The 16,966-nt window shown below is 36.9% G+C and overlaps 1 long non-coding RNA gene across 1 annotated transcript; it reads left to right on the top strand.

The window, feature by feature from the left end:
* The first annotated feature begins 3,078 nt into the window (after positions 1–3,078).
* LOC118166680 lies at positions 3,079–15,808 on the top strand. Its single transcript, XR_004750661.1, has 2 exons — positions 3,079–3,123; positions 11,907–15,808. It is a non-coding gene; the product is annotated as an uncharacterized LOC118166680 (long non-coding RNA).
* The last annotated feature ends 1,158 nt before the right edge of the window (positions 15,809–16,966 follow it).

Here is a 16,966-nt window from a genome sequence, read left to right as displayed (position 1 = left end):
AAACTGAATGTATTTCAGCCTACAGTGTATACAGGCAGATACTTATTTTGATTTAAGTCATGCTTCGTTTAGGTATTGTTCCAGGAAGTAATCTCTACAAGTTTTCTGAAGCTCAGCTGGACTGACTGTAGTTTTTCTGGCAGATAAGGACAACAAAATTTTAGGCTAATATCAGAAATGAGTACTGCCATTGATCAACCCCTATGCAGCATGGTGGCATGTGATTCTGCTTATGTTGCCAATCAGTCAGGGCAGGAAGTTCCAAAGTGGTAAAAAGAAAAAAAAAAAGTTTTATTTTCTGGTAGGAAACAAACAAACAAAACAACAATAAAAAACTTGTCAGGCCTTTGTGTAATTTCCTAAATCATAAATACTTTTTTTTTTTTTTTTTTTTTAATAGCAAATAGCAAATACGAAGTACTACTGAAATTCCATTAAGTAATTGCAATTTTAGGAATAAGGAATATGCAAATGACAGACGTTATTTTTCTTTTAAAGGTGAGTGTTTCAATGTAGCCAGCCATGAGGGAATATATCTTGATATTATCAATCATATAGAAAACCCTGACGTGCCAGACTGTCTTCTATTCATCATAGCTATACCAACCTGAAACTAGTGTAGAGATTGGGATTTAGCTCTGCTCTTCAGGACTTTACGTTTTTCCGTTCCTAACTATCATTTATTTTATGCAATGTAATGGAGATAAATTTCTGACATTACCATAGCCACCTGGTTATATTCAAGTTGGCTGACCTGTGCAGGTCCTGTAGTCTTGATGAGTTGAAAGAAATTTTTAAAAAAGCTAAAAGTTTTAAAGGCTTTCTATATGGATTTGTCTAAGAGAATTCTCAGTGGGTAGTTTTTGAATTAACCTTTAATGTATATTGCATGTATCTACATATGGACCAAATCTCCATACTCATTCTTTTTGATATGGAAAAGAAAAAAAGATATTTTGTTATATATATATGTATGTATATATAATTATCAAAAGAAGATTGTTAAAATAGTTAATATTTCAGTGATATAAAGCCAATTCATGTATTTTCAAGTACTAGATTTACATAACCCTTTAAAAAATATGTATAGGAAGTTCAGGAAATTCATCTACTTCTTTCTTTGGAAAGAATGTATTATGATTACCTCTTACAAAGAGTTATTTGTAAATCAGTACACGTATCTAACTGGTTACACATTGTCCCATTGTACCTAGGAACCAAATCCTATTCTGTGGTTTTCCAGATATAGTATTGTGATGATTTCCACATTCAGATACATTCATGAGTACACATGCACTGAAGGGAAGATATACGTGCAGAGTGTAAAATTTCACACGGAGCAAGGAAAGGCAGAGTTCTCATTGACTGAGTTAACTGATGCTTACCTTTTTTGAGCAGTGAAAACTTTGAATCGGCTAGTGGTGCTTCAACAGAAACTGTACATCATAAATCAGAAAGTACTTGAGATACAGCTTGTGCAAGGCCAGTATTCAAACTTTAACATTGTGTTGTCAAGTGGAACAGTACATTAATGACATTTTTTTCTTTTCCATGAGATAAGCAGTTACTTTGACAAAAATGAGCCTTCAACAGAAAAGAGATATTTTATGGTTTAAATTTTCACAGTGCTCTTGCATATATTATTGGTCACTTTATGAGACTTAAAATGTTTCAATACAGTTATATGTCTTTCTTCTAAGGTCATTTTCCGCTACTTTTCTTTCTATCTTCATATTGTTTGAAGTCGCCTTATTATGATTTTTTCCTAAATCTTTTGAATGCAAAGCTGAAAGCTGTAATTACAGTGTGTTGTTTACTTTCTCCCTGTTTCTGTAGCAGCTTTTCATAGGTTTCCCTCTTTTACTACTGCTGCTGCTAGAGGAGGGCTTAAAGTGACAAGTAAGACTACTTGGATCAATTATGCTTCTTTTTGCCTATGTTTCAGATGTAACAACAACCCCCCTCCCCCCTGCCGGTTCAAACCTCTCTTTTAATTCATAAGACAAAACTTTTTTTTTTTTTTTTTCTTCCTTATGGCATACAGTTTTTTTAAACCATGATATGTTATGATGTCTTCTTCAATTTATATTCCTTTTTTGTGTAGATAGATAGTGGAGTGTTGGGAGCAATTAACATAACTCAGAGAACTAATTTCCTGTGGTTCTTTAACTCTGTATTTATGGCTTTCAGAAAAGTGGATCTGTACTCTAAGGATTAGTACAGTCTGTAAATTTTAGTTGTCTGACTTCTTTCTTTTAAGGAATTAAGATAAGAAAAATTCAGAAGTGGCTGAAATCGCAGAAATAAATGCATGCTTTGTGAAGTCTTTTCTCCTTTTTTATTTAAAAAAGTCATGCTTTTAAGTTATGTTGCAGAAATACTTATACATCTACTTCGTAGCTGAATCTATTGCACATGTACCTTTCTTTCTGAATTTTTTGTGCCAAACTTGCAAGACCCAAAATCAGGCAATACTTCAACTGCACTCCTGTAGCCAATGGTCTGTTGTTCTACCATTGATTAGAGTGATGATTAGGTTAACATAGACAGAAAACAATTCAGTTTGTTTCACATAACAGCTTTTGCCAATATTACAGGCTTTTTTTTTTTTTTTTTTTTTTTCCCCCCTAAAACCAAGAAGTTGCCTGTGCAGTCTATCAGATAGCACTAATGGATGGATAGTGACCACAACAGAGAAACAACTAAAAACAAAAACAAACAAACAAAAAAAACTGCTGAGCACCTTGGGCTCGTTCAAATCAGTTTCAGCTGAGTCTCTACTACAATAATCGATTCTTAAATTTAAATTTAAATAAAGTGCTGTTTGGCCCTAGGGTGCTGACAGCCCTTAACGGCCTTTAACAACCCTGCCTGGCCTCACCTGGGCCCTTTCCCAGCTGCCATTTTAGCTCAGCTCAGTATTAGGCCTTGTGCCCTTGTCTCTAAGATGTCTATATCTTGGTGGACCTTGGACCAGCTGTGTTTTCTTAATTCTGTGCCTGGGAGCCACTGTCTGTGGTTGTGTTACCCTGTGCGGCTGATGGGACATGAGTGTTGCTATGGGGAAAGAGCTTGTCACCTGGGTTGTGCTGATGCTGCTGCCTTGCTGAGCCAGAGTCCCTGGTAGGTACCTGGCATGTGGGGCTCTCCTGGGAGGTGAAGCGCAGAGGGCTGGTTGTGAGGCTGTCTTTTGGGGCTGCCCCCCCATGTGCAAACCTTGTGGGCTGTTTGTTGCAGTGTGATGGTTTTTTTGAGGCTTTCTAATGCTTGGTGCAAATGGAGTTTGCTGCTACAGCCATGTGTTCTTACTGATTTTGTTCTTTGCTTTCATTGTTCCCCATGTCTGAAAAGTATGCTGTTCTCAAATCAATTCAGATTTGTGTGCTGGGGTTTTATTTTTCGTCTTATATGCTTAGTTAAGAAATAGTTATTCATAGAGCTACAGTTAGTAAGCCTTACTACTTGGAGGAAAAAACAAAAAAAACATCCAAACTGCTGTATTTTTTTTTTTTTCCTGTTCCTGAATACTTAAAATCATTAAGTATTCTGTTCCTCTCTTGTTCTCTGATCACTAGTGTCCAAGATGTGAAATTCTGCTACATGATTTTTTTGGTAGATATTCCTGCCACTGCTTGAAATTTTTCCCTTTTCAAAATCATTACCAATTAGCATGTTCCACCACCCAAAAACTGACTTAACTTTTAAATTTAATCTTTAATCAAGTTTGGAGCCCCAGTCTCCTGTCTGCAGAACGTGATGAGAAAGGTCTTGCTGGGCAGGCTAAGGCCTCAGGATTTTAGAGTTCATGCTTTCCTTTCAAGTGTCATTATATCCTTTAACCACATATGGAAAGCATATAAAGATCCTTATGTAAATCCAAGACAAAATCATAGTGAAATAATATAATCTCATTAGAAAACCTTGCTAGTTGTTGAGATTAAAACAAACAACAAAACCATCAGGTGATCATTAATTTCTTTTTTTCAGTTCATTAACTGGTTACACTTTGAGACTTGTTGTTTTGTTTATTATCTCTTAGAGATGATAATTTCATTTTAATCTGTTTAATTAGGTTCACCTCTGACATCTTAAACTGCTACCAATAGGTAGCTATATTCTACTACAATAGATGCAAATTCCAGAAATAAAATTTCTCTGTTCAGGTTTTTTGAAAATTGGATGCGTAGACTGTTTTTCCTCCCACTCATCTCTTAACATTCTTTAGCAAGTAAAACAATTGTTCACAAGGGAGTATAAGGTAAAATCTTAATGCACTTTTGCTGTCCTCTAATGTAACTTAGCAATGAAACTATGAAGAATTAGCCAATACTAAGGGGTTCAAACATATATTTTGCAACCAGTGACTAGAGATTATAGTTGGGACACCTCTTTCCTTATTGTATTTGTGAAATGGGTTACTGATTAGTATTGTGCTTCCCTGGTTACTTCTCTGGCTAAAGTTCTATGCTTTTAAAGTGAATATAGTTTACAGGACTAGAAGCACTAGGGATATGCAATATATTTAAACACAAAATGGATGAAGCTGGAGTAAGTCTATCAACATGCATATGTTTGTTTTGGAAACTTTTGGTAGAATGCTGAAATGCTCTGTAGAATTGGCAAGAAAAAAAAGGTTGTTTACAGCAAATACTGTATCACAATGCTCTTTCCCCTTACTGGTAGTGGGAGGGGGGTAGAGAAAGAAACAACCTACCACTATCTGGGGGGAAAAATGCTATTTCAGTGAATGTCTGAATGTTATCAGTCACTGACCAAATAATTTTACATTCTAACCATATCTCCTAGTGTAATCTTGTATTGTTGTTAGCCAAATTGTTCTCTATGGAGAGTAGGAAGATATATTCCATCATTGAGGGTGTGGGGAAAAAGGTTTGGAAGAAAAAGGACTTTTAGTCTGTAAACTACCTGCTCTTTGTTGGCTGATTCTACATTAGTGTGATTCTTAAGAAATAAAAATGGCCGAAGTTGTGTTGGATGTTACATGCAGGTGCTATGCAGCAGTGATGTCCTTGGAGTTCCCATTATCGCAGAGTTAGGCTGATTTCTCAAATAAATGGTTAAAGGGAGTTAAACTTTGGCATGCCCCAGGACCTCTATTTTTTTTTATTCTATTTCTAAGCTTCTGTTAATAATAGTAGGAACTGGAGACTTCTTCCATGTCAAAGACGGATATTGTTAGGGAGCTTAGACCTGTCACTTCTATTAAAACCACTTCCTGTTTCTCTAGCTTTTGTGTATATATTTATTACATACATTTTATATGTAGCCAGAAGACATAAGAGTTAAGAATAAGAATTCAGTAGGCTAGTTGAAGGATATGTGGTGATGCCTCTAAGCAAATACAAGGTATGCCATGGAAGTTGGCTGGTTTCTCAGCCCACAGCCCATATGCTAAATGCTGTATCTGGATGTCTGATGTTGAGACTTATGTAAGAACATGTGATGAAACTGATCTGGCAAAAATTTTTTGAAAGTCGAAGGAGGAGGAAAGGGTGGAATTACAGAAGGAATTCTGCCAGCAGTTACATGTCCCAGGAAGAATAACATCAAATCTTTCTTATACTCTTCCCAAAGAAATTTTGAGGCCGCTAGAGAGCACAATAGGTACGGCATGGAAGATTTTAGCTCTAACTTGCTGTAGTAATAAATTCCAGCCCTATGAGGTGAGCTAGGTGCCCAAAATTTTTTTGATCATGAAGAAAAAGGTTGTTTTAAGGAGTTCAGCTGTCCTAATCACAGCCCAATTTAAAGATAGTAGAATGTGAGGTGTGTTGCTGTTTCTGTCTTCCTGCTTACGGAATACTCGATGTTTTTGATGTATGAAACTGACTGAATCTGAACCTGCAGATTCTGTATCTGGGCTCAGAATGGTAAGCTAAATAGATACCTTATGGGGGTCTTGCATTTTGACTAGAGAGCTAAGAAGAACATTTGCTGTGTCTTACAGGACTTGCTGTCTGTCTCCTGTTGACACTGTTTCACTTTGTATAGTTGAATACACACTGGAGTGATGAGCTAAATGAATTTGTGAATAGTATCACTTAACCAGAAAGTGCAATTTTCTGTAAGTAAACTTTTTTTTTTTTGGAAAAATGGTTGCCTAGCCTCACTAGAAATGGTAGTGATAGACCTAGGCAACTTGAGCTTCCCATGCATGCTGTTTCCTTTGGGATTTCTCTTGTGATGATTTGCCATAAATCAGATTAAAAGGAAGAGAAATAGGGGTGTGTTATCCCCAGTGGAACAATGCATTCAAGCTTAGGCTGGAATCTCCCAGTTTGCCATGTGTTACAGATTGCTGAGTCTCGGTAGATCCCTGTGAGTTTCGATACTCTGCAGGAAAGCAGTGATCTGCCTTTGCAAGACCTTAGATCTAAGTGTTCTTCTTAGGATGCTACCATAGTCTCTGAGGGTGAATTCTTTCTTTCTTTCTCTGGCCTAACTTTTCTCTCCTTGGATCTGAAGAAAGCTCGTTTGTGGTTCAGGAATAGCATACTGTGTGATATCAGGAATATAAAACATGGGGAGAATGAAGAAGTGATATTCAAATACAGATTTTATTGCAGAGTTTGTAGGAAAATCATGTTCCCTACTTTTTTTGTGTCCAACAGTATGTCCTTTAAAAAATGCATAGTATTTGCTTCCTCATGGTATAAGATTGTCTGCACAGTGGGAACACTGCTTGGGCATAAATGTAATGCCAGTGCATCTCTCTGACTTGCAGGTTGGCTCTGGTTCTCTTCCAGTCAGCCCAAAGAGTAAAGAACTACCTGGGGCTGATCTGTACCTTGTGCAGACAGATTTTTAGTATAGTTTATTACACAGCTACACATATTATGTCTTACACAGCTTAAGTAATTTTGGCTTTAAAAACCTCTCTCAAGGGAGAGGAGGCCAGTTCTGCAAGCCTATTATTTACTGCTACTGCCCTTGCAGTCCTGTCCTTGCTAGATTTTCTGAACTTGCAAACTCTCTAACCTGTCAGGTAAAACAAACCCCAAATGAAGAAAGGTTAGAATGTAAAATCCACAGGTCTGTGTTAAAGTGCTGTTTTATCTACTACCAAAATTGTATGTTACAAAGGTGAAGGGAACTGTTAGAGAACAGGTGACCTGAATGAGAAAAGATTTCAGACCCTGGACCTAGAAGCCTCCTTGTTGATTTATTTGAGAAAACTACTGTAGTTAGTACTTGATTCAGAGCAAAAAATGGAGTTTCTCCACTCTTCATCTTCAAGTAAAGACAAATGAGCTTTCATAATGGACCTTGCCCTGCCAATAGGAATAAATGACTGTGATTTCTGAACGTTTTCAAGGAGACTTGGAGACTCAATATGCAAAATCTCCCATTCTGTCATTGAAAGTGCAGCCTTGGATTATTTCTGACAGCCAAGATGCAGTTAAAGTAAAGGTCATGCAGACTATTGACAATAATAAATTCTAAGATTTGCTATCTTTTTGCTGAGGCCTGCGTTAGGCCATGCATCAAAAACCTGTATTAAAAAAGTGGTGTGCCCTCACCCAATAAAAAATGCAATGTACATTTTTCAAGTTTTCTTTTTTGAATGAGCTAGAAAAGGCCTCATATTTCATATTATCTTTTAATTTAACACACTGGGAGATCTGCCCACCAAACAATCAGCTTAATCCTCTGTGCCCACCTGTAATGTATAATTGAAGTTGCATAAAATAACTTCCTGCTAGTAGGTGTAGAAATCAACATCATGGTATATTTGAATAGAGGCTGAGGATAAACACTGCAAGTTAATTCAGTTTTCAGCAAGTAAGCCTGAGGTTAAAAAAAAAAATCTTTAATATAGCAGGTTAAGTAATTGCCTGTTCCCTAATTGGAGAAACAAATGTATTGCTTCAAAACTTGGGGCACGTGGTAGTCTGTTTGCAACCTCTTCATTACTAAATGGAGAAAAATAAGGTACAGCACGAACAAAACCAGTACCTAACAAATAAACACTGTTTTAGTTATTGATGTTTCTAAATGCAGGTAAAAGCAACTCTTTGAAAGGAAGCAAGGCACAATAAACGAGCTCTATCTTAATTTCACTGCTAAAAGTATGAAATCGTGCTTTGTGATGATTATTGATTTTTTTTAAAAAAAAACTTCTGACATAAAATACCATTTGAGTATCTTATTTTGAATATAATGAATTTGGCTCTCATATAGAGCAGTTTGAGAACCCTGGATGTTCGTTACAGCTCTGTGACATTCAGAGAGCAGGTAGCCCATGGAGAGTTACTGTAATTTTCCATATTCAGAATTACAATCTAATCCTGACAAGAAAAGAGCAGTCTTTACAGTGAGAGCACAGAAATATTTGTGGCTTTTCAACCTTTGTGCTTGTTTTTTTTTTTTTTTTTTAAGTGCCAAAACATCAAGTGCCATTTGCTGTGGGCAGTTCTGCTACAGGAGCATTTGCACAATAGGAACTGGACAAATGGCACCAAGTAATATAATTTTCAGCAGAGGGTAGCAACTTAGTCACTGATAACTCAGTCTCAGACTGACAACTTAGTGATGAAAGATACAATTTTCTGTTATCAGTCCTGTGGGTTATTCCCCATACTTGGTTTTAGAGCAGTGAGATTTACATAACATACTGCTTTTTAAGATACTGTTCAAGTGTCTGAATTTACTCACTGATGTGACACGAAGCTTCTTGATAGTTTTATTTAATTGCAGCTAGAGACTGAGGAAAGCAATGGAGTGACTATTTTAAAATCTGTGACTCCAATACCACCTATTGGATAAATAAACATAATTAAATACTTCAAGCATGCAGAAGAGTAAGAATAGATAAGGGACTTTCCATTTAGCACACAGTTGTTTTTTTTCTGTTGATTTAAGTCTCTTCTCTGTATTGTATTTGGTTGTTAAGAGACCCTCCTTAAATTGCTCAATTACATTAGCATTTGTTATTAAAGAAACACAGAAAAGCATATACAATTTCTAAATCTTCCATCCATGTGTATAAAAAAATTTAAGCTTCTATTAAACTATCTACCGTGACTCTAAAGTAATTGCACTCAAAACTAGGATTTTAAATAATATTTGTAAGAAAGATACTCATCATAACTGTATTGCTTTAATACTAAGGATTTAAATTATGCGGTGTAGGATAGGCAGGCTTTGGCTTGTAGATGCAATAAATATAAATTGCAGGATATTTTCTATGGCTTAAACTATTCTGGTGCTATTTCAGTTACTTCAGAGTTACCTGATAAGATGGGGGAAGTCTATCCAGGGCTGCTGCTATAGTTTCAGATGCTTGAAATAATGGAGGTGTGCATGGTAAAGATTTTTCTACATTGACATAGAAATACTGAATGAAATCATCTACTGTTACCTTTGAGACTTCCCTATTTCATCCAAATGATGTGTTGACCTCATATTTTAAAATGAACACTGAAATGTAATCAATTTGGTCTTCACTTTTTTACCTTCTAGGCTTGTAACTGGGTTATACCATGACATTTCCCAATTCTCTAAGTTAAAAACTGTCTTACCAGTTGCTGTAGAGATGATACATTTGTAGGTGACCCAGAATTCAGTTCTAAACTTAAAGAAAGGTAACAGCTGCAATTGCAGTGGGTTGCAAAGTAAATGTCCATCCATGCAGACAGTGCAGGGGGCAGATACCGACAGCTGTTCTGAAGTTCATATTGTCTATGGGATATGGGAAGGGAACATAAGGCTGTGGTCATTGTGCTCTGAGCACCCTCAGTTTTTACTGCTGTCATTGGAAGACCTCCAAAGAAGACCCTTTATTTCCTTCATTTGGAGATTTCTTAATGATTCAAAGGACAATGAGAATTTAAAAAAAAAAAACACACACACACAAAAAACACAGCAGGAATGAACATAGGCAGAGGGTACCCTACCATCCTTCTGTTTAAAATCTCAATAACAATATACAACATACTGTTTTGAAAATAGTACAAAAATGTTTCATAGCTAAAAAGAGACAAGGAAAGTTTTTTTTTTTTTTTTTTTTTTTTTTTCAAATGGATGTTTAGCTTAGGTTACGTGACTGGGGTTTTAACCTTTTTTTAGGTACTGAGTACTAACTTCAAATAATGCTCAAGAACTAAAATTAGCTGAAGATTTCCTATTTTCTATTGTTATCCTTACTGCATATTGCAGGGAAGAGAGCACTGAAGCTACATTAGGATGAGGCCATCTTTGTAGTAGGTGGAGGCCTGTACCAGTGAGAGAAGAAACAGTTTGCTAGCAGTCCACAAAGCTTGATTCCATATGTATGTGTACAGCAACCAGCGTGAATGTGATCATGCATAATGCTATGCAGCATTCATTGGTTTCAAATGCTGATACTGGTTAGAGTGGCATGGCAATGACACTTCTAAGTGCATCATGCTTGTTTATTCCACATTTTGTTTTGATTCTCCTTTTTTTGTCCATCTCTTAGTGTTGCCGGTTCTAGATGAGTAGCTCTGATGGTACTGCTAATGCCATTGTTATGGACCAGGCTTAGGGAATTTTGCAAGTGCAGGTTGAATTAGTATCTTATCTTCTTGGATCCCCAAGTTATACATTTATTTTGCTTGTAACCAGCTCTTAAACAGGGTGGTTTTAAGCAACTGAGGGCCTATGCAAAACCCGTCTTAACTGCTACATCAGATTATAAAAGGGAAAACTTAATTCCTTCTGAAAAGCTCGCAGAAATTTCTATTGCCAAAGTCCCCAAGGTAACTGTGATGAGCTCATATTTCCTTAGAGCTTTCCATTTGCATTACTTACCTTTAATAAATTATACAGCTTGACTTATCATGCTATCATCCAGCTGTTAAAAAATTTGTCTTGTGTGCCCAGAGGTAGGTTATTAGTGCAGAAAGTCTTTTAACACTCCCTGCTACTGCAGTAGGAAATCCTGCCAACCTGAAGGATTGATTACTGACCATGCTGGTTCCTGTCTCCCCTTAGCAGTGCTTGGAGGTGGTCAGGATCCTGAGGCTGCCTGTGTGAGTGTACAGTGGCTATCTCAACATGTTATTGCTTTTTTTTTTTTTTCAGGCAATTAGGCTTAGGGAACAATGTGTACTCAAAATGATGTGTGTTGGAGCTAAGTCTTGGAGCTGTCTTTTGTCTTATTTAATGGGTCTCTTTATTCTGAATTTAGCAGGGAGGACTGTCAGCTGACCTGTGCTTTGAACCTTACCAAATGGGTTTAAGAAGTTCTGATATACTGGAGGCTTTGAGTCTAAACATAAGTTTTATTTTACTTTTGGGAGTTGCTTTCAGCACGGGGTGGTGGCCTTACTGAAAGGGGGGAGAGAGCTTTGTGTTATGGTTCTTTTTTTTTTTTTCCACCTCAATTTAAAATGTCTACCTTTATACTGATTATTCAGTGCCCTAAAATGCCTTGTGTGAATCATGCAGGGTTTGAAGGAAATGTGACTGTGTATACAATATTTTGTTTAGGACTTGATGTGAATTCACAATAACATTTGTGCTGTGAGGCTTTTTTGTTGAAGTTCATTACAATGAATCAATTTTTAGACAGGTTATATCCCAATTTTGTCATTAGGGATAAATTGGTATTACTTTCCATGTCCTTCTACCACAACTATGTATTTTTCCGTAAGTAGATACACGGTAGAAACTCATTTGTAGCACTTTGAAGTATTTAGACAAGCCTTAGAGCATAATATTAAACATGGGTTAAAATGTTGTTTCTGCAGTTTTTTTATGTACAGTCTGAGCAAACCCTTTTGGAATATTTGACCTATTCTTGCAGGGAGAGGCTTCACCTGTAGGTAAGCATTCAGAAGTGATGTTAATTTGTGGTCTGCAATCAAACATGAAGTATAGCATTTCCGATGGTGTAGATTTTTGTATGTTTTTTTGACTAGTTCTGCTGTGGCTAGAAAGCTGCTAATTTCAACCTGAAAATGGCTTCAGCACATGTGTACCTGCAGTCTGCTGCAAGAATGCTCTCCTGCTATCCAGAAGGACAGGCTTGGCAATCAGATAAAAGATGGTTCTCGGAGTAAGGCTTATAGTAATCATTGACAAATTCCACTCACCATAGTGCCTAATCTGCCATGTGCACATTTCTTGCATGGGGCATGTGGCTCATGATATTTTTGGAGTAGCTACTTCCTAAGACTTGTGTAAACTTCTCCAAGATGCTTTTCAGGAATCTAGCATCACACTTTTCTTTTGGGTACGCATAAAGCAAACATCCACTTGGGCAAGGTGGAACCCAATGGTGAGTTGTACCTTACTCCAAATAGCCAGAGTTTCTTGTTGGTTTTCTGGTTCTGAAGCTGAATACCTTCTAATGATGAGATTTTTCTTACTTTGAATATAGTACATGAACAAAAGGATTCAGTTGCCTAAACATTGGTCAATTGTGCGGAAGCTGAGTATTGAAGATGATAATGCATTCCCCTACAGTACGCTTTTTTCTACCACTGGTTCTTTCTAACACAGTCAGACACGGAATCATCAAGTGGCTAATAGAGATTATATCAATAGCACTACATGAGGATCTTTCATCACACAGGATATTTAAACAAAGAGCCTCCAAGGGACCAACTGGGTCAAACACCACTGAAGGTCTTTGAACACAGCACTTGTGACATAAAAACAGAATTGTACAGCTGGTAATGTGCTGAATGTTGAACAGCATGTGGCCAGGACACGACTTTTCCAGGAATAATACAGCTCATGAGCCAAAGGGCTAGCTAATAACTGAAAGTACGCACTAAAATCAGGCTAAAAGGTCTTACCTTCAGAGATCCTTCTCGACTTCAGAGAATGATACAACTAAGGCAGTTACTCTGTTTTAGGATCAGTATACAGAAAACTGCTTCATATGTTGACAACTTAGTAAGTCATTGGTCCAAAGACCTGTAGGATGTCACAAAGATGAGCGTTTTGAAAGACTAACCCCCTAAACTTGTGCAGTTGTATATTGCAGTGGAACAGCCTTACTTCCAAAGCTTTACACCTCTTTTCAAGGAGAGAAACATTCATCCTGTTTTCAACAATATTGTGCTATTCTATTTGAGACCATTAATAAGTTATCTTTTGGGGCTGTAGGATTCTACAGAGAATTCCATGTTTGTGTTAGATTCAGTACAAATGCAGGAGCTTTGCAAGATATAAATGTAGTTTTTGTTTGCACTGCTTTGATAGGTAAAGAAAACTTTAATGTTCCTATTTGAAACAAACTCAGAGCAAAACTAAAATTCTATTATTATGCAAGACAAGTACATAATTAGTTTCACAGTTGGAGAATCAAGTCATAACTGAATCTATATTTATACATTTCTACTTAAATTCAGTCTAATATTTTTCTAGAGAAGGTGTGAAAAAGGCAAGAGGATACATAATGGGGTTGAGATCAGATTACACTGAAAGAACAATTTATTCCCAGTCTGGAAAGATAAAAATTATTTTGATTTTTCTACATATTTTTTTTTCTATCTGCTGTATAGATTATGGTATAATATTACATCAATTACATCATTATGTTCTGTAATGTGTATTTATGTAATTATTATTAATCATACCATATTATTTAGTATATCAAATTGCATTGTAATTACTTTCTTCCTTATACCCTGAAGAAAACATCAGAGTGATATGTGACTCCCTAAAAGTGGAATAAATGGAGCTAGTTATATTTTCAGCATAATCGGGTAACTTCTTCCTCCTGACTTGAAATAACTGCAAGGCCCAGCCAGAAGCCAGTGTTTACTTAATATTTGAGTCACTTCAGTGTAGTAGGGTATACCACTTGGTATCTACAGAATATTGCAAAAGAAAACAATTCCAGTCTGCTTCTGTTCTTATCTGCTACAGAAAATGTATGCTTGTATTTCATTTTTAAATGCAGCACTTCATATACTCCCTCAAGCAGGTGATATGAACAAAGCCAACAGTTTGGAACCTACATAAATCAAATGTGAACAACCTTTGTGAAGGGTGTAACCATACGCTATGAAAAATATAGTATGTGGGTGGGAGATAAACTGCTCTTAAGCCTCACAGTAAAAAATTAGTTGTGGATTTATTTTACAGAGGAAGCACGGAAACAGTGAGTTAACTGTTGTATACCCTGTAGTGAATTCAGCTAGTAACACTTGAACTGTGGTTGCAGCATGATGCTGACTTCCCTTCTAAAAACTGTCTGTCAGATACATCTGCTGCAGCTGTACATTCATAGTCAGTTTGATGGCCTCATTCTGCACCCATCCTGTATGAGGAGGCTTTTAATAGAAGCTGGCTAAGCTTCTATATAGAAGGGATACAGATCCAGGCATGGAAATAGCGGTGATCTCTGATAAGAAGAATATGCCAATGTTAAAATGAGGAATTCTTTAGACTTTGCTGGGACTAGGTCCATCTGCAAAAGTTTTGCATCTCTCTGTTGTGAGGTCTGCACTTTTTCTTGTTCCTCAAGGCAAGGTGCTTATAGGTGAGGGGATGTTGCTGGCTGCTGAGCAATGAGAGCTCAATTTATAGAAACTGCCAGCCTCCAGCCAGCAGTAAGTAATTGTGGGAGTGAGAAGCAACAGGTAAAAGAGTTTCTAGCCTAGCAAAGGGGGATCTTGGTTAGAAACTGAAGGCTTTGCTTTGAGGAGCAGGCTTTCAGAACTGGTTATGTCTTATCAAATAGCTATTGGATTAAAAATCAGAAATGCTCCTGAAATCAGAGCCCCAAACTCTGGCCTGCTTTTTTGCAATCTTGTAGCTGGGCTGAGGGGAAGATAATCCCCCTGCTCCAGCCTCATCCTCTGTACTTTGTGCAGAACTGGAGCTCAGCTGTGTGCTGTATGCTTCTGGGTCAGGACTTGAGTGCTCTGATTAAACTGTCCGACTTGGCAGTGCTCCTCAGCTCTGCATCAAGATGTGTCCCAGGAGCTTCCCAGATCCATGTGGAAACCTAGGTACAAGGAAAGGAGATCTGGGCGAACAGGCTGGTGGGAGTTGCAGTGAGTGCCAGATATGTCTTGGCTCTAGGCTTGCTGGGGTCTGAGCTGCAGCTGTGCTCTGGGCAGCACTGCCCACACAGCTCCAAAGAGAGAGACTCGGGCTTCTGGGTTAGCTTTGAGCAGTCATGAAACAACTTGCATCTTGGGCTCAGGCCCTTTTGAAAGGGGCAAAAAAGACATTTCAAGAAAGGAGAGGCTTTTGGGTGTTTGGTTCTTTCTAAGGATGAAGCCTTCAACTGTCATGATCCTGTTTTCATATGAGAGAACTGGAAGCAGTTCAGTTTTGTTCTTTAGGTAATGCATTTTGTGGACTGCTTAGGTCTGTGTGTTGATAAGTAACATACTGGGATGCAAATATTTTACATGAACGTGCATGTAAAAAGAAGCGTCATTAAAAGGGAAGGCTCAAGAAACTAGAGATGAAACATCAATCCTTTTTTATCAAATGACAATTAATTTCCCTTCTAGAACTTGGATTTAACTGATTATAAATGCATTTTACTCTAAGGACTAATTTAGCAACTGGGTCAGTGGCTACAATACCAACCTCATCAGTTATGTGATGGATAAAGGCATCTGACACTACCTTCTCTCTTTGAAAGGTTTCCAGCAGATTCTTCTGTCACGTTGTGACTGCGTTCGATCTGTAGCTTTCAAAAACAATAAAACATGTAATGACTTTGTTCTTGATAAATATGCAGCATTACCAACTACAGAAAAGTCTTCCCTGAAGCGTAATACTCTCATTTATTGTTATTCAGAGTAATAGTATTTCCTCATAATAATTTATTAAAGTTGGTGTAAATGAAGAATGACCTATAAGTAGAAAATCTGGGTTGGGTAAAGCATCTAATTGCTTTTTTGTAATGTGAATAAGAATACTATGTTTCCTGAACTATTTCAATGGCAAAGTATTATATAATGCAATTTGGAGAGAATAATAAATAGTATCTTAATGTTAATAAACTTTCAATTACAAAAACTAATTTTAGTGCCTGTGCAATAGGAAGCTGGCTGTGGTTGAGCCAGGTGTAGACAGACGGCTTACTAGCTTTCTACATGCAGTTGTCAGTGTAGGTTAATCCAGGCCTGATACAATCCTCAAATTCACTCTAGGGCCCCTCAGCACAGACTGCGCTCATTATGAATGCTGTCAGATAATCTGATGGATTTGTTTGTGGTGTAACACCACCGCTGAGTTGAGCAGAAGCTGCCACTTCATACCAGCTTGTGAACCTGAAGCAATTCTTAAGAAAACAAAAAGCAACTAGACAAAAACAATATATATATATATATATATAAAAACAACACAAAAACGTGTAAATATACCTGTTAATCTACTTAAAGAGTAAAGATGCTTATACTTTCATTCATAAGTGAAAGATCAGCCTATCCAAGTTCACAAACCACAACACTAATTTCTCTTTGGTAAAACCAATGAAGTTGAGTTAACAGCATCATTCTAAACAAAGTACAGCCTTAAATGATGTGACTACGCAATATATTGGAATACTGTACATATTTCAAAGAAATTAAGGTTATTTTTTTTTGCAGGTATTTGTTCAGTAACTATTTTTTTGGGGGGAGACAAGTTCTCTGATTTCATCTGTAATATTTCTGTATAAACAATATGGCACAATGTTATATATTAGAATATGACAACTCTCTTTTTTTGCTGCAGTGATTTTACAATAACACAGTTAACATACTTGACTGAACAGATGTTAAGGCATGAGCTTTTCTGGAAAGCAGATACTATGTTTCCAGAAAACAGCGCTTCAATGTGTATTTTTATTTGAAAATAAGATTCTGCCCACAGGTTAAGTTGCTCTTGTCAGTGGTGTTTTTTAATTTTAAACGTGAACCTTTCATTTATATTCTTTGTCCCTTACAGTAGAGTTTAGACAAAGAGCATGAGGCTTGTGATAAATGATTAAGTCCCAAATAGGATTTTTGTGATTTATTAA

This window comes from Oxyura jamaicensis, chromosome 4 (genome assembly GCF_011077185.1).
Source record: "Oxyura jamaicensis isolate SHBP4307 breed ruddy duck chromosome 4, BPBGC_Ojam_1.0, whole genome shotgun sequence".
Classification (NCBI taxonomy): Eukaryota; Metazoa; Chordata; class Aves; order Anseriformes; family Anatidae; genus Oxyura; species Oxyura jamaicensis.
Note: the sequence above shows the minus strand (reverse complement) of the source record. Positions and strands in the feature narration are given on the sequence as shown.